Source organism: Acipenser ruthenus, chromosome 34 (assembly GCF_902713425.1).
Source record: "Acipenser ruthenus chromosome 34, fAciRut3.2 maternal haplotype, whole genome shotgun sequence".
NCBI lineage: Eukaryota > Metazoa > Chordata > Actinopteri > Acipenseriformes > Acipenseridae > Acipenser > Acipenser ruthenus.
The window spans coordinates 6,006,239-6,029,949 of record NC_081222.1 but is presented as its reverse complement, the minus strand read 5'-3'; the positions used below and the strand labels follow the sequence as shown (position 1 = coordinate 6,029,949).

Below are 23,711 nucleotides of genomic sequence, written 5' to 3'. Positions count from 1 at the left end.
TTGTGTCGTCTGCAAATTTAACAAGTTTGCTTACTATACCAGAATCTAAATCATTAATGTAGATTAGGAATAGCAGAGGACCTAGTACTGATCCCTGTGGTACACCACTGGTTACCTCGCTCCATTTTGAGGTTTCTCCTCTAATCAGTACTTTCTGTTTTCTACCTGTTAACCACTCCCTAATCCATGTGCATGCATTTCATTGAATCTCTACTGCGTTCAGTTTGAGAATTAATCTTTTATGCGGGACTTTGTCAAAAGCTTTCTGGAAATCTAAATAAACCATGTCGTATGCTTTGCAATTATCCATTTTCAATGTTGCATCCTCAAAAAAGTCAAGTAGGTTAGTTAGACACGATCTCCCTTTCCTAAAACCATGCTGGCTGTCTCCCAGGATATTGTTATTATATAGGTAATTTTCTATTTTGGATCTTATTATAGTTTCCATAAATTTACATATAATAGAAGTCAGGCTTATTGGTCTGTAGTTACCTGGTTCGGTTTTGTCTCCCTTTTTGTGGATCGGTACTACGTTTGCTATTTTCCAGTCTGTCGGTACAACCCCTGTGTCAAGAGACTGTTGCATTGTCTTGGTTAGCGGTTTGTAAATAACTTCTTTCATTTCTTTGAGTACTATTGGGAGGATCTCATCCGGCCCAGGGGATTTGTTTATTTTAAGAGCTCCTAGTCCCTTTAACACTTCTGCCTCCGTTATGCTAAAGTTATTTAATCACCACAATGCCGCTGATTAAAAGGGCCATCGACGCCTTACATCTTACAGGTCCCATGGCCTGTAAATGACAAGCAGAAACAGTCTATTTTCGGGGATGATCCCGCTCCCTCAGGTGTCTCCTCCAGTACACCTGGACTTTTTTTTTGATCCTGGGGTCACCCTGCTACAGCGCCTGCTGTTTCACGTTCAATGGGGACGCTGTGCAGCTTGCGTGAGGCAGAGAAACTTGGCTTCTGTAATTTTCCTCCAGTAGATGGCGCTATTGGATCACTGGTACAAGCCCCAAAGGTAGCGCTCTTGAATAAAGACGCTACCTGCCCCAATAAACAGTGCAGGGTTTCCGAGACGATCCTCAAGAGGGCTTACTCAACCGGTCTGTTCGTCGTACGGTTGGGTAATTACAACAGTATCTTGGTAGCCTACCAGAATTGTTTGTTAAAGGCTCTCTCTCAGAGCCACAGACCCACACCACAGCAGCTTGAGGAGCTGTGGTTGGTGAATAAGAATCTGCTCCGTATATCAAAGTTGAACGGGCAGGCAGTGAGCAGGAACCCTGCTGCTTTAGTAGCCGCGAGAAGGCAACTCTGGCTATCCCAAGCACGCATAGCTGATGGGACAAGGCACCATTGCTGGTCGCTCCCATTACTCCAGGACACATTTCTGGTCCTGCTCTCATCGGGCATGAGAATCTACTGAGGAACTGGTGCGCCTGCTCCCCAAGCAGCCTCCTCCAGTACGCAGACCGGCACCAAGGTGACCAAGGTTCCAGGAGCCTCAAAGACCGGTACAGTCGGCTCCTGCTAAAGCCAGAGGGGGGTTTCGCAACTGACCCGCGGCTGTGCAAAGGGGAAACTTCAACAAGTTTTGCCGACAAGGGCAAAGGCAGAAGCCTCAGGCTAAGCCACAAGCAGAGCAGCAGCTCTAGCAATTTGCTACCACAGACCCAGGGCCCCTGCTCAGGGACTCACCTGGAGTACTGGCGTCAATGCACCACGGACACCAGGGTGCTCAATATTGTACAGACCGGCTATTCTCTTCAATTTAGACATGGTCCCCCTCCATTTTCAGGGCTTTTTCAGCTCAGCAAAGCTCACAGTAGTGACGTTTCAGAGGCTTCTTGGCTTGATGGCAGCAGCTTCACAGACCCTTCTTTTGGGTCTTCTGCATATGCGCGCTCTCCAAGCCTGGTTCAACAGCAGGGTTTTTCAGCCCGCATTGAACCCAGGCTGCCTGCTGACAGTGTCTCGTCACTGTCTGCAGGCGCTATTCTGGTGGACACAGCCTGCCCACCTGCGCTTAGGCTCTAGCGTAGCTCTGGGCAGCGTCACCAGAAGGGAGGTTATCACCACATGCGTCCAGCCTCGGCTAGGGCGCCGTGTGGAATGGCAGAGGAGCACAAGAAGTATGGAAACCCCCGTTGTAGGGTCGCCACATAAATATTCTACAGCTGCAGGCAGTGTTTCTAGCCTTGCAGAATTTTTTTTACAGGAGGTGCAAGGGAGACACATGCTTGTCCAGACAGACAACACTACCCTGATGGCCTATATAAACCACCAGGGTGGCCTCAGGTCCCCCAGTCTCTATCACCTCCTCTCGCTACGACCTGTCCCATGGCAGTGATACTGAAATTTTTACAGGACCTATTTGATGAGGGCAGCTATTTCGGCTTGTATTAATAAGATTGATTCAGTCTCCCCTGGAGCTCATTTCCTGGTGGGGCAATGTTTAAAGGGTGTTCAGCTTTGGCTGCCTATGAAGGACATTGTCCCTCATTGGAGGCTTAATGTGGTGCTGCATTTTCAATTGCAAAAGCTTGCTTAATTTCTGTAGAAGCCAGGGCAAAAGTTACACTTCACACCAATCGTGCATTTTTGCCAAAAACCATCTCAGCATTCCACATTAACCAGACGGTGGAGCTTGAGGCTTTTTGTCCACCTCCTTTTTAATCCGACAAGGAGAGACAGCTCCATACGCTGTGTACAGTGCAGGCTTTAGCGTATTACGTGGACAGAACTCAGAGCTGGATGCAGTGTGAACAGTTTTTTGTTTGTTATGGGGCTAATTCCCATGGGAAAGCTCTGTCTAAACAGAGGCTGTCAAAATGGATCACAGACACAGTTAAGACTGCCTGTGAGCGAGCCAACTTGCCCCCTCCAGAAAAGCTCACTGCCCATTCCAGGGCTTTGCTCCAGAGCGCATCTGTTAGGGACATTTGCAATGCAGCGGTGGGCTACTCCTCATACTTTTATGTGGTTCTATTGGCTGAATGTCGTGGATCCACAAAACCCTGGTTTTGGAACAAGAGTGTTAAGGGTGGTCTCAGGGCCCTTACAGCATAAACATAGAGCTGAGTTAACCCTCAATTGTTTAGCCCCAGCTACTTGTACTGGGTTCCTAATGGTAACGTGCAAGGTAGCCTTAGCTTAGCCTTGTGGCATTCTGTCTGGTCTGCAATATTGCCCTGTGACAGCTTTGCTATTCAGACCCCTTGGTAATGGTTACATTTTGTACTTGATAGGGAATGTTAGGTTATTATCATAACCCTGGTTCCCTGAAATAGAAATGTAACCATTAACCTTCAAGGTTGCTGCGTTATTATTGCAGCAGTCTTGGAGGAACAATGACGACGATGCCTAGGGGGCGGGCATGTCTGCGTCACAGGCACTGTGTACAGCTTTGATATATCTATTCAGTTTTTATGGTCTTTAAGGATAAATAACCATCAGGTAATGGTTACATTTCTATTTCAGGGAACCAGAGTTATGATAATAATGTAACATTCTGTAATAAAGGCTTTCTGCTTCTCTGTCAGAATATGCACCGCCCTGTTGATCACAGGGGGGGTTAAAATAACTACACAGCTTAAAAAAAAAATCTGTGTTACAGTTTCCTTGACTTGCTCAGCTTGGAATTGAAAAATAAATAAATAAATAAATAAATAAATAAATAAATAAATAAATAAATAAATAATGATAAATAATTAATAAAAATAATAATAAAACATTTTCTCTGAATGCCAAAGAAACTGAAGTGACAATCAAATCTATTTGCATTTGGATTTGGAAAATCCACATCTGGCTAACTCCATGAAAATGAGAATGTAACTGAAGATGATGATGAGGAGTTAACAGAGTTAGTATTTTAGCTTGCCTATGACAGTAACTCAAAAATAAAGAAATGTGTTCACTTCCCTGGAATTTTATATAGTTATCTTCCCTGGCATTTGATTACAGTTTTTCTCGATTACTAAATCAATGTTAATGAAACTGTGGTCAAAGACATCAATACCAAAGCACATGCAACCAGAACTGCAAGTCATTTACGGTTCTTTTCACACAAAATGTAAATCTTAAACACGTTTCTGCAAAACACTAAATACAAGTCTCAACATTTGACGCAAAAAGCATTTGAATGAGTCTTGTTAATCAAAATCAAAGCGTTTGTTTGCAGCAATCAATTCCAATTGCATTAATCTATACCTCACATGTGCAAATGCAAATTGCTCAATTGTTCAATCACCCATCAGACCTTAATCATGAATAAAAGAGGCCAAAGGTGAATTCACAGTTGTTGGTGAGAAATGGAGCAGGTCAGAGAGGGAGGATGTGAAAGACAAGGACGACAACCTGGAGCCCTAAGAGGAAGGGGTGTCCATAAGCGTGGCGGTAGGGTTTGACACCAAAGGGGAAGGCTCACTTGGAATCTCTCTAATGAGATACGGGTAACAATAGTTGACCATGCGATAAATCACGGACTTATGATTAGAGAAGCTGGGCAGAGGGTATAGCCTAATCTTTGCAGATCCACAGTGGCATCAATCATTCGAATCTTCAGGAATGAGAATAGGTACCAGCTGACAATTAAGCAGGTGTACAGGGTGCCTTTTGAACGAAGTAATGATAGGGTAAAGGAGATGAGGTACCAGTATGCACACGCGTAATTTCTGCACTCCTTACAATACTGCAATGCAAATGCATACTGCTGTAATAGCTAACAGGAGGCTGTGTGGTCCAGTGGTTAAAGGGCTAGGAACCAGGAGGTCCCCGGTTCAAATCCCTCCTCAGCCACTGACTCGTTGTGTGACCCTGAGCAAGTCACTTAACCTCCTTGTGCTCCGTCTTTTGGGTGAGACGTATTTGTAAGTGACTCTTCAGCTGATGCATAGTTCACACACCCTGGTCTCTTTAAGTCGCCTTGGATAAAGGCGTCTGCTAAATAAACAAAATAATAATAACAATATGTAGTATACTGATACCTTCACATTGTATGATCTGTGATACCGTTTTTCTTTCTACTATTCGATGTGATGTTGATGCGAACATGTGGCCTGACAGAAATCAAAGGGTGGATATAGAATAAACAAATGGTTATGTTTGAGTAAAGTTACCATTTCATTATATTCCGTGTTTATTTCTCTTCACTGTGTTCTTTGGCACAACTGTATCTTTATGAGTGCTATGATTTATTGTTAGCGGGTACTCCTAAAAATGGAAGAAATGAATAAATGATTTTTTTTGTTGTAAAAACAATTCTCATTGTCTGTTGAGTGTAAAAGTTGTCCACTGTCAAAGTTATTCTTGGGTTAAGTCCACTGAAAGGAAATGTATGTAGCTCTTACTGTATAGGTAACATGTTTGTTTTTACACAATTTGATTATCAAAAAAGATGACAATGGCAAAGAGAGTTTGTACTAAGGGTTAAACATACTGTATTGATGTCTGTATTTATTGTACCGTTGTGAAATGGCTGATAATGTGAGCTTTTCATTAGATGACAAATTGTATTGATTTAATGTACTTATTTCATTTAGTGACATATCTTATATTTTGAGAGCATTAGAGCAATTTGCAAATGAAATGTGCTCTTTTGCAAACTTCAGTTTTGAGGGTTGTTAGCACAATGTTTCAAGAAATGTATGTAAGCGATTGGGAAAAACTGTAATATAGTTATATGTCCTGGCATTTTATGTATATACTTCACTCACTGCCATTTTATGCTTACTGAAAATAGTTCCCTGGTATTTAAATCTATATAGTTCCCTGACATTTTATGCACAAAATATAGTTTGTTTCCTGGAATTGTATGGAGTTAGTTCTCTGGCACATCGATTGTATATAGTTCCCCTCCCACAATTTAAAGATAATAAAAAAAACACCCATTACATGAAAACAATGCAAAAGCAATGTGTGTGCATGTCACAAAGACGGCCAGAGTGGGTGGCGTCAGACCAGATGCAGGAAGTAACAAACAGACAGAGATTTGGGTTTTGGTTAAGCTGAGCGCGTGATTGCGCTTAGCATTTAATACAGAAAATAAAAAGGTTTGCAACAAAACACAGGACACGGCACTTGAGCCAAAATAAACAGACAAACAAAACGGACTACACAGACAAACACGGTGAGCTTCTTTTACTACTTATTTTACTTTTACAATACCCTCCGTCTCCTAACCCGTTCTCCACTCACCGAACAGATTCGATTGCTAGTCAATCATTCAATTGGAATCTCGGTACAACTGCACGTGAATTAATTAAAGTGCAATTCCCCGTGCTCACATATTACTTTTTACTTGCACGTGATGTGATGTGCCATCCCCGTGCCTAACTACAAATATACAATTTACACACACGTGAAACACAGACCGCTTATATCCCGTGTACCAATGCCTATACACCAACATTTACACACAACACGTAACATATAACATACACAGGGGGGGCACTTTGCCACATATACCCCCCCTTGTGCAACGCACACATGGCCTCAATGGCCACCTCCCCCCTCAGTCCCAAAGTCCCGGAAGAGGGGGAAGCAAGTTGTTTCTGGGGGTGGCCATGGTGGAATGTCTGGCACCCCCCAATTCTTCGTGGCTGGCAGCTCCCTCTTCCGGGGCTTCAGCCACACTATCTGCTGCCGCGAAAGTGCAGCTGGGGGAGCTGGTCTCCTGACCTCCCCCTCTTTCTTTATGGCCGGCAGCTCCCCTTCATGGAGCTCCGGCCACAGTGTAGCGACCCGAGGCAAAGCAGAGGCCCCGGCGACCCCAGGCGAAGCAGGACCCTCGACGACCTCAGGCGAAGCAGGATCCCTGGCGACCCCAGGCGAAGCAGGATCCCTGGCGACCCCAGGCGACGGCAGCAGCAGCGGACCCTTGGGAGGTGGAGGCAGAGGCAGCTCCTGCTCCTCTCCCTCGGGTGGTGGTGGAGGCAGAGGCAGCTCCTGCTCCTCTCCCTCGGGTGGTGGAGGCAGAGGCAGCTCCTGCTCCTCTCCCTCGGGTGGTGGTGGTGGAGGCAGAGGCAGCTCCTGCTCCTCTCCCTCCGGTGGTGGTGGAGGCAGAGGCAGCTCCTGCTCCTCTCCCTCGTGTGGTGGTGGTGGAGGCAGAGGCAGCTCCTGCTCCTCTCCCTCAGGTGGTGGAGGCAGAGGCAGCTCCTGCTCCTCTCCCTCGGGTGGTGGTGGTGGAGGCAGAGGCAGCTCCTGCTCCTCTCCCTCGGGTGGTGGTGGTGGTGGAGGCAGAGGCAGCTCCTGCTCCTCTCCCTCAGGTGGTGGAGGCAGAGGCAGCTCCTGCTCCTCTCCCTCGGGTGGTGGTGGTGGAGGCAGAGGCAGCTCCTGCTCCTCTCCCTCGGGTGGTGGAGGCAGAGGCAGCTCCTGCTCCTCTCCCTCGGGTGGTGGTGGTGGAGGCAGAGGCAGCTCCTGCTCCTCTCCCTCCGGTGGTGGTGGAGGCAGAGGCAGCTCCTGCTCCTCTCCCTCGTGTGGTGGTGGTGGAGGCAGAGGCAGCTCCTGCTCCTCTCCCTCAGGTGGTGGAGGCAGAGGCAGCTCCTGCTCCTCTCCCTCGGGTGGTGGTGGTGGAGGCAGAGGCAGCTCCTGCTCCTCTCCCTCGGGTGGTGGTGGTGGTGGAGGCAGAGGCAGCTCCTGCTCCTCTCCCTCAGGTGGTGGAGGCAGAGGCAGCTCCTGCTCCTCTCCCTCGGGTGGTGGTGGTGGAGGCAGAGGCAGCTCCTGCTCCTCTCCCTCGGGTGGTGGGGGAGGCAGAGGCAGCTCCTGCTCCTCTCCCTCGGGTGGTGGTGGTGGAGGTAGAGGCAGCTCCTGCTCCTCTCCCTCGGGTGGTGGTGGTGGCGCTGCCGGCTCCTCCGACAGCGGGGGTAGAGCTGGTGGCGGGCGTCTCCGCTGGGCTCCCTTCAGCAGCAAAAACAGCGGCTGCTGTGGAGCCTGAGCTTCACGCCCTTGTCCCTCCCAAAAAAAAATAGGGGTTTGGGCCTTCAGCTCCTCCCCTCCGGACACAGGACGCACCGGCTCCTCCCCTCCGGACCTAGAACGCACCGGCTCCTCCCCTCCGGGCCGTGGACGCACCGACTCCTCCCTCTCGGGCCGTGGACGCACCGACTCCTCCCTCTCGGGCCGTGGACGCACCGACTCCTCCCTCTCGGGCCGTGGACGCACCGACTCCTCCCTCTCGGGCCGTGGACGTTCGGGCTCCTCCCACTCGGGCTGTGGACGTTCGGGCTCCTCCCACTCGGGCTGTGGACGCTCAGGCTCCTCCCGCTCAGGCATAGGACGTGGCAGCAAGGGCTCCTCTTCTTCATCCTGCATGGGGCATAGGGCCAACGTGTGCCCATATGCCCCACAGCCAGGGCACCACTCCCCCCATCCCAGTCTTTGGGCCATTGCCTGAAGGGTCCTGTGGACGGAGCAGGGTATGGTGGTGTGGCTAGTTTGGCCACAGTCGAAACACCACAGCCCTGCTTCCGCCTTTCTCCCTTTGCCCTCCTGTGCTCTTCTCCAGCCTCTTCTCCCCATTTCTTCTCCTTTTGTTTTTTTTTTTTTGTTTTTTGTTTTTTGTTTTTTTCCCCAAAAAAAACTGCGGTTCCCGCTCTGGCCTGAGCCCTGGAGGCGCTGTTATCCCGGTTCTGACACCACGTGTCACAAAGACGGCCAGAGTGGGTGGCGTCAGACCAGATGCAGGAAGTAACAAACAGACAGAGATTTGGGTTTTGGTTAAGCTGAGCGCGTGATTGCGCTCAGCATTTAATACAGAAAATAAAAAGGTTTGCAACAAAACACAGGACACGGCACTTGAGCCAAAATAAACAGACAAACAAAACGGACTACACAGACAAACACGGTGAGCTTCTTTTACTACTTATTTTACTTTTACAATACCCTCCGTCTCCTAACCCGTTCTCCACTCACCGAACACCAACCACCAGTGAGTGAAAACATGCAGCTTTTATGCAGTTGTACCGAGATTCGATTGCTAGTCAATCATTCAATTGGAATCTCGGTACAACTGCACGTGAATTAATTAAAGTGCAATTCCCCGTGCTCACATATTACTTTTTACTTGCACGTGATGTGATGTGCCATCCCCGTGCCTAACTACAAATATACAATTTACACACACGTGAAACACAGACCGCTTATATCCCGTGTACCAATGCCTATACACCAACATTTACACACAACACGTAACATATAACATACACAGGGGGGGCACTTTGCCACAGTGCAACATATACATGTCTCCTCATATTGTCCCTGTTTGATAATGTTGGCCACCAGGTTTTGAAAGCTAGTCATCAAACAAAGTGATTTGTCCCATCCTGGGTGATACGCAGTTTAAACGCTTGTCTCTGCTCTTTTGTTCCTCCCACCAAATCTGAATAATCACTAACCTCACGACACGTCCGTCTTCTTTACTCTGCACATAAACAATCACAGGTGACATTTTCTTTCCTTTTTTTTCTTTATAACAAAAAAATGAAATCCAAATTAATTCGGAGAAAATGACGCCTCGGCCCCGTTTCCTGTCAGGTGTAGAACAGATAAGGACACAAACAAAGGTCGTGACGCTCTCCAGGGCAGAGTAACATTTTTTCCGTCTGTGAGAAGATGACATTTAACAAAAAATGTATTGATATGAGATAATGTTAATAATTATTTGAAATACAAAACGAAAACATGTCTGCAGATAAGCGAGGTGTTCTGTATTTGAAAATGACAGAATAATGAACATTATGGTATTGTAATGACCCAGAGAATTGCTTTGTTGCAGGATTAGTTGTCTGTCCAGTTTGTTTGTCTTGTCTCTCTTATGTTACATGTATTGTAAAGGGAATGGGAAAGGGAAAGGGCTGCTGCTGTCTGGGGATGCACTGGCCCATTAGTTAGCATGGAAAGGGGGAGTGAATGAGTGTGTGACTGCTGCTACTGTCCGGGGATACACTGGCTAAGACCATACTTTATCTCTGCTGCAGAGCATTGGCTCGATTGGTTGAGCCGAACAGTGACGGAAAATGAGGAGAGGATACTGTATATAAGGGGGTGCATGAGCCTGTGGTGAAGAGACCGGCGAGAGTCTGCAGCGAAAGCATGAGATCAAAAGGGTTTATTACTTTTGGTGGCGTGAATTCTAGCCCCAAACAGGAATTCTCTGTTGGTATTGCAATAAACCTTTAATTCTAGAATTCAACAGTGTCTCACTGAGTCCTGCAGTATTATACTAGTGCAGCGTAGTGCATCCCGTTACAGTGTTATATCGGTGTAGCATGTGTAGTGCATCCCGTTACAGTGTTATACCAGGGTAGCATGCGTAGAGCATCCCGTTACAGTGTTATACCAGTGTATGTTGCATAGTGCATCCCGTTACAGTGTTATACCAGTGTAGCATGCGTAGTGCATCCCGTTACAGTGTTATAACGTTGTAGCATGCTTAATGTGCAGGCGAAAAGCCACTGCCATTATTTATTGTTTTATTTATTGTGTTTTAGATACCTCATGAGAATGAGTGACTGTCAGCTACTGATTATTTAACTAGCTGATAGTCACGCAAACTTAATAAACTTGTGCAGACTATGACCGAGGGGTAATAAGATAATTACTAGCTAGTTAACCCCTCGGCCATAATTATAAAAGACCTGGGTTGCGTTCACAGAGATCATTCTGCGCAGATTCTGCGCAGAATCTGACCAAATTAGCCAATGGGTGCATTCACAGAGATCACTCTTAGAATATCATTGGCTAAATTGGTCAGATTCTGAACAGAATCTGTGCAGAATGATCTCCGTGAACGCACCCCTGCAGTTTGGCTGCACAGAAATGAGTGTGTTAGAGAGTTGGAGAGCTGAGAGCTGAGAGGAATACAAATGCTATCCATATTACTTGCCTGTTGTTCAACCATCCTGAAGGTATTTGTATTCTGTTTTTGTTTGTGTTTGGTTATTTTGGCCCACGTGCCCTTTTGTTTATAACAGTGTTTTTGTTTTGTTCAACTGTTTATTTTTGGTTTAATAAAATGCTGAGCGCCGTAGCGCCTCAGTTTCACCCGCCAGTACTGCCTGTCTGTGTGTTCCTTCCTGGTCTGATGTCACCACCAAAGCCAGCCTATTAACATATGGAGTTAGAAGAGGGACAAACAACGCCTCCATGGGTCAGACCAGGGAGTTCTGTGGGTGTTTTTTTTATTATTTTTTTGAAAGTTTTTGTGAAGAAAAAAAAAAAAAAGGATTATAAAAATGGGGAGAAGCAGCCACAGAAAGCAGCAGCATGAAAGAATGAAAGAAGTTATTTACAAACCGCTAACCAAGATCATGCAACAGTCTCTTGACACAGGGGTTGTACCGACAGACTGGAAAATTGCAACTGTAATACCGATCCACAAAAAGGGAGACAAAACCGAACCAGGTAACTACAGACCAATAAGCCTGACTTCTATTAAATGTAAACTATAGTAAGATCCTAAATGGAAAATTACCTATATGGTAACAATATCCTGGGAGACAGCCAGCATGGTTTTAAGGAAAGGAAGATCGTATCTAACTAACCTGCTTGATTTTTTTTTGAGGATGCAGCATCGACAATGGATAATTGCAAAGCATACAACATGGTTTATTTAGATTTCCAGAAAGCTTTTGACAAAGTCCCACATAAAAGATTAATTCTCAAACTGAACGCAGTAGGGATTCAAGGAAATGCATGCACATGGATTAGGGAGTGGTTAACATGTAGAAAACAGAAAGTACTGATTAGAGGAGAAACCTCAAAATGGAGCGAGGTAACCAGTGGAGTACCACAGGGATCAGTAATAGGTCCTCTGCTATTCCTAATCTACATTAATGATTTAGATTCTGGTATAGTAAGCAAACTTGTTAAATTTGCAGATGACACAAAAATAGGAGGAGTGGCAAACACTGTTGCAGCAGCAAAGCTTTTTCAAAATGATCTAGACAGCATTCAGAATTGGGCAGACACATGGTAAATGAAATTTAATAGAGAAAAGTGTAAAGTATTGCATGCAGGAAATAAAAATGTGCATTATAAATATCATATGGGAGATACTGAAATTGAAGAAGGGAACTATGAAAAAGACCTAGGAGTTTATGTTGACTCAGAAATGTCTTCATCTGGACAATGTGGGGAAGCTATAAAAAAGGCCAACAAGATGCTCGGATATATTGTGAGAAGTGTTGAATTTAAATCAAGGGAAGTAATGTTAAAACTTTACAATGCATTAGTAAGACCTCACTTAGAATATTGTGTTCAGTTCTGGTCACCTCATTACAAAAAGTATATTGCTGCTCTAGAAAGAGTGCAAAGAAGAGCAACCAGAATTATCCCGGGTTTAAAAGGCATGTCGTATGCAGACAGGCTAAAAGAATTGAATCTATTCAGTCTTGAACAAAGAAGACTGCGCGGTGATCTGATTCAAGCATTCAAAATCCTAAAAGGTATAGACAATGTCGACCCAGGGGACTTTTTTGACCTGAAAAAAGAAACAAGTACCAGGGGTTACAAATGGAGATTAGATAAAGGGGCATTCAGAACAGAAAATAGGAGGCACTTTTTTACACAGAGAATTGTGAGGGTATGGAACCAACTTCCCAGTAATGTTGTTGAAGCTGACACTCTGGGATCCTTCAAGAAGCTGCTTGATGAGATTATGGAATCAATAAGCTACTAAACCAAACGAGCAAGATGGGCTGAATGGCCTCCTCTCGTTTGTAAACTTTCTTATGTTCTTAACAACATCCCCAGCAGGTCTTCTGGTTGGACCCAGATGCGTCCCAAGCACTTCAGGATGGAGACCTGGACGCATTTGCGGAGGCGTGGGAGAACCAGGGAGGATGGTGCCTCGTCTGCAAGCATGATGGACACGGAGTGGCTGACTGCCTCTACACCAGTGGCCAGAACCCGATCGTCCACCACACAAGACGGGGGAGCCCGAGCGTCCAGCACCTAACAGGGGGGAGCCCAAAACACCCCAAGTGGTCGGTGGGAGAAGACCCGCGAGCTACAAGGCCACTGGGTCAGCTCTCCTCTGAGGGAATATGGGAATGGCTGGTGGAGCCTGGGAGGAATATCAAGGAGGTCCTCCCCGACATGATCAACCTCCTGTGGGCCCGAGATGTGGAGCGATGGGAGGGATGGGATGCTAGAAACCTCAAACAGGTTTCTAGCTGTTGGAAACATCATTTTATTGTAATTCCGTGCTAGCCTCAATCACTCAGAAATGACACCGGACTATTTTTTGATAGCAAATGGCAATCATGTATTTTTATTGATAATAAAATTACAGAAAAGGTTGCAAAAAAATGTCACTATCCACGCATCTCTACAGCTGACGTCATTACAAAAACATATTATTGGCATTTTTAAATTCTTGGTTATTGAAACATACAGTAATGATGCTAATTAAAGATAATAAAATGCTTACCAAGTATCAGTGATGGCAGAGAGCTGAAGAGAGCACTTCAGGTTGCAAGACATTTTTGGTGTTTTTAATCTCCAATGGTATTTCGTCTTGCTCACCCTTTGCTAGTAATGTACTAGTATTGAGCAAGCAATCCGTATATTTTTTTCACTAGATTGAAAGCTAAAAACTCTTACTCTCACACCAGACGTAACGGCTTATCAAATTAGACCGCATGGCAATACTTCGGTTTCGGACTGGCCATACATTCTGTATTTTGAAATGAACCAATAGGACTTCATTTACAATAAACTTTAAATCGGGTTATCGATTTGCAGGCACGAACACACACACAAAATAAAATGAGTTAAAGACTAGGCTTTTAGTTTTTTTAAAATATGTAAAAAAAAAATGTTATCCCAAAGACAGACTGGAGTAACCGCCCAACTGTTTACATGACATTTAAACAGGGCTTATTTAAAACGTACATATTTAATATGTAAATTAGTCATGTGTGCACTGAACGCTGTGTCACAGCACATCAGCCTGGTGTTAGCGATTAAACATTGATTGCATGACAAAAGTTTGCAATAGATTGGCAAGTGGTACTAAATAAATTCTGAAATGGCGGATAACGCATTTTTTCCCCATGTACTCCAGTTTGAAAACCGCTGCATTAGAAGAAACCACAGTACCAACAGATTCAGTTTAATAGCAGTAGTATTTAAATGCCATTGTCCTGACTGGTAAATTCTTACCTTCCAGCTGCCCCTTTATTTTGACAATTTCCAGATCAAAAATGGCATTTTATTCTTGCCATTTTTCATTCTTAGCCCCCAAGTAAATATTTTGGACAGTTTTCGAACAATTTTTGCTTTATTTTTACAACACACATTGATGTTGTTGATATGATAAACGTGTATATGTGCTTCAGGTACTGTATTTAATTTTTTTCAAAGTTAAACGATGGCCCGTGTTACACAGAACACTAAAAATAAAATGCCAAACATACAATATGTATTTCGTTGGTTTTGTGGATTTGCTATATTTTAACATATTTTAATACTACGATGTGGCTTTGAAAATGCTACTTAAACAAAACCGTGACTGCACGTGAACTGTATTACATAATAATTTATTTTATTCCGATTCCAGTGGTGTTTTCTCAATGCAAGATCTATTATATACAGTGCTACATAAAATCATATATATATATGTATTATATATATATATATATATATATATATATATATACATATATACACACACACACACACACACACACACACACACACACACACACACAGTACTGTGCAAGAGTTTTAGGCAGGTGTGAAAAAATGCTGTAAAGTAAGAATGCTTTCAAAAATAGACATGTTAATAGATTATATTGATCAATTAACTAAATGCAAAGTGAGTGAACAGAAGAAAAATCTAAATCAAATCCATATTTGGTGTGACCACCCTTTGCCTTCAAAACAGCATCAATTCTTCTAGGTACACTTGCACAAAGTCAGGGATTTTGTAGGCATATAGTCAGGTGAATGATCATCAATTCAATATGTAGGTTGAAACACAATCATTAACTGAAACAGAAACAGCTGTGTAGGAGGAATAAAACTGGGTGAGGTACAGCCAAACTCAGCTAACAAGGTGAGGTTGCTGAAGACAGTTTACTGTCAAAAGTCATACACCATGGCAAGACTGAGCACAGCAACAAGACACAAGGTAGTTATACTGCATCAGCAAGGTCTCTCCCAGGCAGAAATTTCAAGGCAGACAGGGGTTTCCAGATGTGCTGTCCAAGCTCTTTTGAAGAAGCACAAAGAAACGGGCAACGTTGAGGACCGTAGACGCAGTGGTCGGCCAAGGAAACTTACTGCAGCAGATGAAAGACACATCATGCTTACTTCCCTTCGCAATCGGAAGATGTCCAGCAGTGCCATCAGCTCAGAATTGGCAGAAAACAGTGGGACCCTGGTACACCCATCTACTGTCCGGAGAAGTCTGGTCAGAAGTGGCCTTCATGGAAGACTTGCGGCCAAAAAGCCATACCTCCGACGTGGAAACAAGGCCAAGCGACTCAACTATGCACGAAAACACAGGAACTGGGTGCAGAAAAATGGCAGCAGGTGCTCTGGACTGATGAGTCAAAATTTGAAATATTTGGCTGTAGCAGAAGGCAGTTTGTTCGCCGAAGGGCTGGAGAGCGGTACACGAATGAGTGTCTGCAGGCAACAGTGAAGCATGGTGGAGGTTCCTTGCAAGTTTGGGGCTGCATTTCTGCAAATGGAGTTGGGGATTTGGTCAGAATTAATGGTCTCCTCAATGCTGAGAAGTACAGGCAGATACTTATCCATCATGCAATACCATCAGGGAGGCATCTGATTGGCCCCAAATTTATTCTGCAGCATGACAACGACCCCAAACATACAGCGAAAGTCATTAAGAACTATCTGCAGCGTAAAGAAGAACAAGGAGTCCTGGAAGTGATGGTATGGCCCCCACAGAGCCCTGATCTCAACATCATCGAATCTGTCTGGGATTACATGAAGAGAGAGAAGCAACTGAGGCTGCCTAAATCCACAGAAGAACTGTGGTTAGTTCTCCAAGATGTTTGGGCCAACCTACCTGCCGAGTTCCTTCAAAAACTGTGTGCAAGTGTACCTAGAAGAATTGATGCTGTTTTGAAGGCAAAGGGTGGTCACACCAAATATTGATTTGATGTAGATTTTTCTTCTGTTCACTCACTTTGCATTTTGTTAATTGATAAATATAAACTATTAACATGTCTATTTTTGAAAACATTCTTACTTTACAGCATTTTTTCACACCTGCCTAAAACTTTTGCACAGTACTGTATATACAGTGCCTTGCGAAAGTATTCGGCCCCCTTGAACTTTGTGACCTTTTGCCACATTTCAGGCTTCAAACATAAAGATATGAAACTGTAATTTTTTGTGAAGAATCAACAAGTGGGACACAATCATGAAGTGGAACGAAATTTATTGGATACTTCAAACTTTTTTAACAAATAAAAAACTGAAAAATTGGGCGTGCAAAATTATTCAGCCCCTTTACTTTCAGTGCAGCAAACTCTCTCCAGAAGTTCAGTGAGGATCTCTGAATGATCCAATGTTGACCTAAATGACTAATGATGATAAATAGAATCCACCTGTGTGTAATCAAGTCTCCGTATAAATGCACCTGCACTGTGATAGTCTCAGAGGTCCGTTTAAAGCGCAGAGAGCATCATGAAGAACAAGGAACACACCAGGCAGGTCCGAGATACTGTTGTGGAGAAGTTTAAAGCCGGATTTGGATACAAAAAGATTTCCCAAGCTTTAAACATCCCAAGGAGCACTGTGCAAGCGATAATATTGAAATGGAAGGAGTATCAGACCACTGCAAATCTACCAAGACCTGGCTGTCCCTCTAAACTTTCAGCTCATACAAGGAGAAGACTGATCAGAGATGCAGCCAAGAGGCCCATGATCACTCTGGATGAACTGCAGAGATCTACAGCTGAGGTGGGGGACTCTGTCCATAGGACAACAATCAGTCGTATACTGCACAAATCTGGCCTTTATGGAAGAGTGGCAAGAAGAAAGCCATTTCTTAAAGATATCCATAAAAAGTGTCGTTTACAGTTGCCACAAGCCACCTGGGAGACACACCAAACATGTGGAAGAAGGTGCTCTGGTCAGATGAAACCAAAATCGAACTTTTTGGCAACAATGCAAAACGTTATGTTTGGCGTAAAAGCAACACTGCTCATCCCCCTGAACACACCATCCCCACTGTCAAACATGATGGTGGCAGCATCATGGTTTGGGCCTGCTTTTCTTCAGCAGGGACAGGGAAGATGGTTAAAATTGATGGGAAGATGGATGGAGCCAAATACAGGACCATTCTGGAAGAAAACCTGATGGAGTCTGCAAAAGACCTGAGACTGGGATGGAGATTTGTCTTCCAACAAGACAATGATCCAAAACATAAAGCAAAATCTACAATGGAATGGTTCACAAATAAACATATCCAGGTGTTAGAATGGCCAAGTCAAAGTCCAGACCTGAATCCAATCGAGAATCTGTGGAAAGAACTGAAAACTGCTGTTCACAAATGCTCTCCATCCAACCTCACTGAGCTCGAGCTGTTTTGCAAGGAGGAATGGGCAAAAATTTCAGTCTCTCGATGTGCAAAACTGATAGAGACATACCCCAAGCGACTTACAGCTGTAATCGCAGCAAAAGGTGGCGCTACAAAGTATTAACTTAAGGGGGCTGAATAATTTTGCACGCCCAATTTTTCAGTTTTTTATTTGTTAAAAAAGTTTGAAATATCCAATAAATTTCGTTCCACTTCATGATTGTGTCCCACTTGTTGTTGATTCTTCACAAAAAATTACAGTTTCATATCTTTATGTTTGAAGCCTGAAATGTGGCAAAAGGTCGCAAAGTTCAAGGGGGCCGAATACTTTCGCAAGGCACTATATATGCCGTTATAGGCCTACTGGCGAAATGGCCAAGAGACAGTTGGTGCCTAACACATACTGAATTATTTTGGCGTTTTTTGTCATAGAAAAGACACATTTCACATGTTTTATAATGTTACCGTAGGCTACTTTTTTTTTTTTTTTTTTAATCAAGGATGCGGTTTTCGTTTCACAAATCTACAGCACCTTATCTATAAACTGTACTGCAGTACGCAGAAGTACATATTTCACTTGCTAGGTCACTCCATATCTCCAGACATCAGACAGATATTTTGTCTAAATAGATATGTTTATAGCGGATGAATTTCACAGTATTTTTAAGCACAAATATTACAGCCTACATTTCAACAGTCACTGACGAAGCTTATTACTTATTCTTCCAGAAGTAATGGTCGGGTGTAACAGGGATACAAGGTTATATTTGCGCTGGGCCATGCTGTTAACAAGCCTGATGTTGTCGTCCAGGTTTTACTGTGAAACTGACTGTAGCCAGGGAGGGTGTGAGCGCATTCTACTGGACTGGAGAATAATGGCACGGGAGTTTAATTATGAAAACGCAAGTGTAAACCAACAAGTAAAAAAGATTAGCCTGTTGTCAGACATATCATGTTAATATAAAATGCATTAATTTACTGTGTATTGGTATTGCGTCTGGTCTGGGAAGAGGGATACACAGGCACTTTAAGAGAAATTCAGCGGGACATTTTTTTTTATTTCAGGGGGGCATTGGCGCATTGGCACGGCCTAGCGCAAACACTAAATCGTGAAATGCCACTTATGCAGATTTGCACCTACAGTGGTCCAAAAACCTCAATTGGACCTCCCTAATTTCACTACAGATGTGTTGTACACATGTCCCTCTCTCATATCAAAGTATGAGATCATTTTACTGTAGCTTTTTTTACTTACAGTAAGCCCAATATCAGCCCTATAGCCATTATATGCCACTTATGCAGATTTGTAGCTACAGTAGTACAAAAACCTTCCATTGGACCTTGTCAGGTTTGCGCGTACTATTTTTATTTATATATATATAAACTCTAAGCACACTCTTAAACTCATGGGAGACGTTCAGGAGGACATTAAGATGTTTCGGACTCCTGTAAGTGGATTGTTCGTGCATTAGGCTCACAACATATCCAGATGACTTTTAGTAATCAAGAAATTCACACAGACTCATTTGATTTGAAGTTTTAACGAATCAGAGCAGTATTAGTACTCCGTCTGTTTATTAATTACTAAAAATGAATTGAGTAGTTACAGACTACGTCAAATCCCAGCTTACAGACAATCTGGGCAGTCCAGTGCCTTAACAGCTGTCCGCATTAATACTTCAAATACAATGTATGGTTACATGTTTTGCTCTAAGGCTATGCATGCATAAAACTAAAGATGCCCACCGCTAAGTCCTAAAACATCCACTATAACACTCTCATAGACTAAAACATAAGTCATATACCTTATAGCAATGCATCAATACAGGAGAGATGTAGATTCCAAATAGTTCTTACCTCCCCAATTATATATGGAAGTGTAGAGTATAAGGTAAGGACAGGAACTGTCTTCAAGAGCAAAGACTTCTGGACACGACCCAAACAGCAATCAGCTCGATCGGAGATCCTCAGAGGATGGACCACACAACTTGTAGTTGTTGATACTTGACTAGGATTTTACCTCAGTTTTTATAGAGTTTTTTGTCTCTCTTCTTACATCAGAAGTTTCAGTTAAGTCTTAAACATTAATCAGCCTTAACAGCTCCTCTCCCTCAAATCAACAACATTCTCAAAACACCCGGCAACTCCCTCCTTAAAATTAATTAGCCATCATCCCCTAGTCCATCTCTCCTATATCTCCAAAATATGTAAGGTGAACTTTTGAACTGATTTTATTCTTCCTTGGTGACAGAGAGTTCCTGAACACAGCATGCATGTGAATACAGTACAAGTATATAAAAGATATATAGAAAGATGTGTTTAATATATAACACCTACTTTGATGTAACTATAATATACATATATTTACATATACATACAAACATACACGTCCCTTTTAACATCAAAAGACATCCTCCTTATTTGGTAGGCTTCATTACATGTATAAATGTGGTTTAACAATTAACTAAAATACATTGGATAGGGGCTGGTAGAAGGCTCATAGCAAACTTCTAAGCAGGCAACTATATATCCAAGCATTCTCACTTAAATCCAGTCTATCAGGGACATAATCAAACGATAACAGTTTCACAGTAGCCATTCAGTGCTTTACACTAAACGTGACCTCTCTGTTTTTCTCTTATAAAAATCCTGTTCAGGCAAGTTCTGAACCACCTGCTTCACTATCGAGGTCATCCATCATTAGTTGAAGATACCAGGCCTTCATTAATTCCTATGATTTAATGAGTCCATATAGTTCACCACTGACTCCCCCTTTCCTGCACCAAGAGGTATTTCTTATATGTAATAGATCAGTCATTATAGCAACCTTGGATTTCAAACCCCCCAATCATTAAAACTTGCATGAGTTGCCAAAAAGTTATTGCCTTTAATTATCCTCCGTCTGGTACTGCAAACAAGCAAGATTACCAAGATTAATTACCTTCTTTTTGGCAAGCCTACTATATGCTTGACACAGACTGGTACCATTCTGCCTTGACTACAGTTTTTACTTTAAGTTAATTTTTGCACTATATTCTCTTAGTTCCAATTTCTTATAAACATTCTGCTAATACACTTAAAAAAATCACAAACCACTATTTCCTTTAATTCAACCCTAACTGTCCCTACACTTTTTGCTATTTTTATATAGTTTGCTCTCCTTTGCTCCACTGGTTCGGAATGCCAAAGAGGCTTTATGTTTATTTTAGAGATTCTACCTACATGATTTTCCAGTAATGAACCTTCTACACAGATTCCATCCCATTCCACTAATAACATTGTTACTGGTTACAAATAATATATCTTAAAATAACAATACAGTAGATTAAAAAAAAGGTACATCATAGTATATTATTGTAAACTAACACAAAGAATATAGCATAATACATTTTTAAGTAGGGTACTTCAACATCTTAGATTCTCCCATTGATGTCAAGCAAGTCAGCCCTGCTCCAGCAGGATTCAACTTCTCTCTCTGGTTCAGCTGAGTGGTTCTGTGAAGGCCACGACAGGGTAAGGTAGCCATCTTTTCACATCACAGGTATGAGGGACAATAGCCTCCACTTGATACCTGCAAAATATCTGGATACGTCTAGCAGGAATACCTTCTTCACATTCCAGTTTACCCAAATGTGCCCATCTTACAGTATGATCAGTTTCTGCTCTCAGTGAGTTTGTCAAAGCCACCACAGGTGTGTCTTTAAAAACCCGATACCTGCAAAAACTTAAATCTTGTTACAAGAGCTTCCATCTCTACATTCCCATTCCCATCATCAGTGGGAAGACTTCAAATAAATTAAACTGTTTCTATCAGAGACATCTATCTCTGCCGCATACACCTTTCACTCAAAAAAGGTGATTGCACCTTGTACAAGGGAAGACAGGTTGTAGATTTATTCGTGACAACCTCCCTAATTTCACTACAGATGTGTTGTACACACATCCCTCTCTAATATTTAGAAGTATGATGTAATTCTACTGTAGCTTTTTTTTACTTACAGTAAGCCAAATACCTCCAGTGAAATTAGTGAGGTCCAATTGAAGGTTTTTGTACTACTGTAGGTGCAAATCTCCATAAATAGCATATAATGGCTATAGGGCTGATATTGGGCTCACTAAGTAAAAAAAGCTACAGTAAAATGATCTCATACTGTGATATACAGGGCTCGAATTAAAACATTTTAGGTGGGGGGGTTGAAATAAAGCATGTTTTGTTTCAAAGCCTAGCAAGGTTAAAAAATATAGGCGGAGTTTCTGAAGCACTGTGAAGAAATGCTTGTTTTTTCTGTCTCATAGGGCCATTGATTTGCATAACATTTTAATTAACTGATTAATGTGTTGACACATATGTTGTGATTTTATATGTTGTGATTGTTTATTCAAATAAGTAAAATGGTGCTGGAAGAACTTAAAACTATGTGCGTGTTTCTAAGTTAAGAAGGGAGAATCTGACCTTTACATGAAAAGCTTCATATGCAATGGAGGCTCTTGTGGGGAAGGTATGCATCCTGTTGTGTTATCCGTTGCTGCAAGGTGTCCTTGTCTTAACCAGGATGTTGTATACTTCTGCAGTTGTGCCAGATGTAGTGGAGGCCCATTTGTTGACATGAACACTAGATCCATCTCTGCTTGTTGTCATTTGTGCATTCATCAAGCTAAATCCCCTCTCACACTCAGCAGAAGATAATGGCAAAGTCTTTAGCCTCATGTCAAAGCTTTAATTGCTGTTGGTTGGCAGGATGGTCGTATCTTCAGTTCCCTGAAAGAAGAAACTGTTTCCTGTATGGGTAGTTTCACAGTTTTTGCCAGCTGGAGAACCTCTGCATCGCCATACATTACCCTGGCCGCCTCTTCTTCTGGCCACTGTGCTTGGTGGAACACTCTTGAGGAGATTAAGAGGTCTTCAGGGAATCTATTTTTTAATATTGGTACTAAGTGCTTGCAGGAATATCTTCCGTAAAAAGGCAAAAGTCTCATCAGAGTGGAATAATAGTGCTGTTGCTGCTACAGTTGCTTATGAAATGAGACAGAGCAAACCCTGGTGTTTCCTTCATGGCTTCCAGAATCACACATATTTTTATTTTTATTTTCAGCTGGGCTGTAGGTAGCACTGCTTCCCTTCTCTGTAGAAACACTGACAACTGACTCACTTCCTCCAAGGCATCTTTCAACAATGAGGTTTGTGCAACAAGCATTCAAGATGAAATCTTTTCTGCCATACCACAGCATTCTGCTCTGTCTCTTCCTGGCCTTGTCTCGTCCTCAGCCACCCCACACAAGTGTTTGAACAATGCTGGCAGGTCATTTAATAGTGCAGACACAGCCCTCCAAGAAGAAAACACCCATCGAATACTTAAGTGATTTTTTTCAGATGAACACCAACCTCTTTGCTGAAGTATGTAGCTCATACTGGTTTCTTGGAGATTGGTAGTAAAATGCATATAGTGAATCAATGAAAATCTGAAAGTGGCTGACTGGTGTGGTCCTCTTCAGTGCATCACCCATCACAAGTTCCAATCGATGTGCCATGCAGTGAAAAATGGCAAACTCAATTTCCAGTATGCTTTTAAGAATTGCTGCGCAAGCCTGATTCCCACCCAACATTACTGCTGCCCCATCACTGCAAAATTCAATCATTCTCTCTTTTAGAGTCAAAATGCTTATACCATTCTCTTCAAATGATTTTTAAAATGCATTCAGCAATATTTCTTCCAGTGACATGTCCATTCAGTGGAACAAGATAAAAAAAAATTACACACATCATTTTCAAATGGGATTATAATGAGTGAGGATTTTACACTTACTGTTGTGGACTCATCCACCATCACAGAAAATGGGTGAGCACACTGATTAATGTAACTTACAAGCTCCCTGGTCATTTACTGACTGATGTGTTGCAAAATGTTTGCACATGCATGGTCTGATGCAATACTTTTATCCATGTCTACACCATTCAATTCATGGCACAGAACAATTTCCCAATGTTTCTTTTGCGCACAGGTAGGCTACCCTAAACAATTTTTCAGTAGTTTCAATTTGTTTTTATATTTGCCCCTACAAACCTTGCTTCAGCAGTAAGGGATGCTTTTCTGATCACTTCTTTTTCCCGTTGCTCAATTATTTCCATACATATTTTATGTTACTTTGAAGCAAG

General features: G+C 42.9%; 1 protein-coding gene across 5 annotated transcripts in view; it reads right to left on the bottom strand.

Moving 5' to 3' along the window:
* The window catches only part of LOC117402169 (interleukin-12 receptor subunit beta-2-like), a 72,025-nt gene that overhangs the window by 46,082 nt on the left and 2,232 nt on the right, over positions 1 to 23,711 (bottom strand). The gene's annotated exons all lie outside the window — the stretch shown is intronic.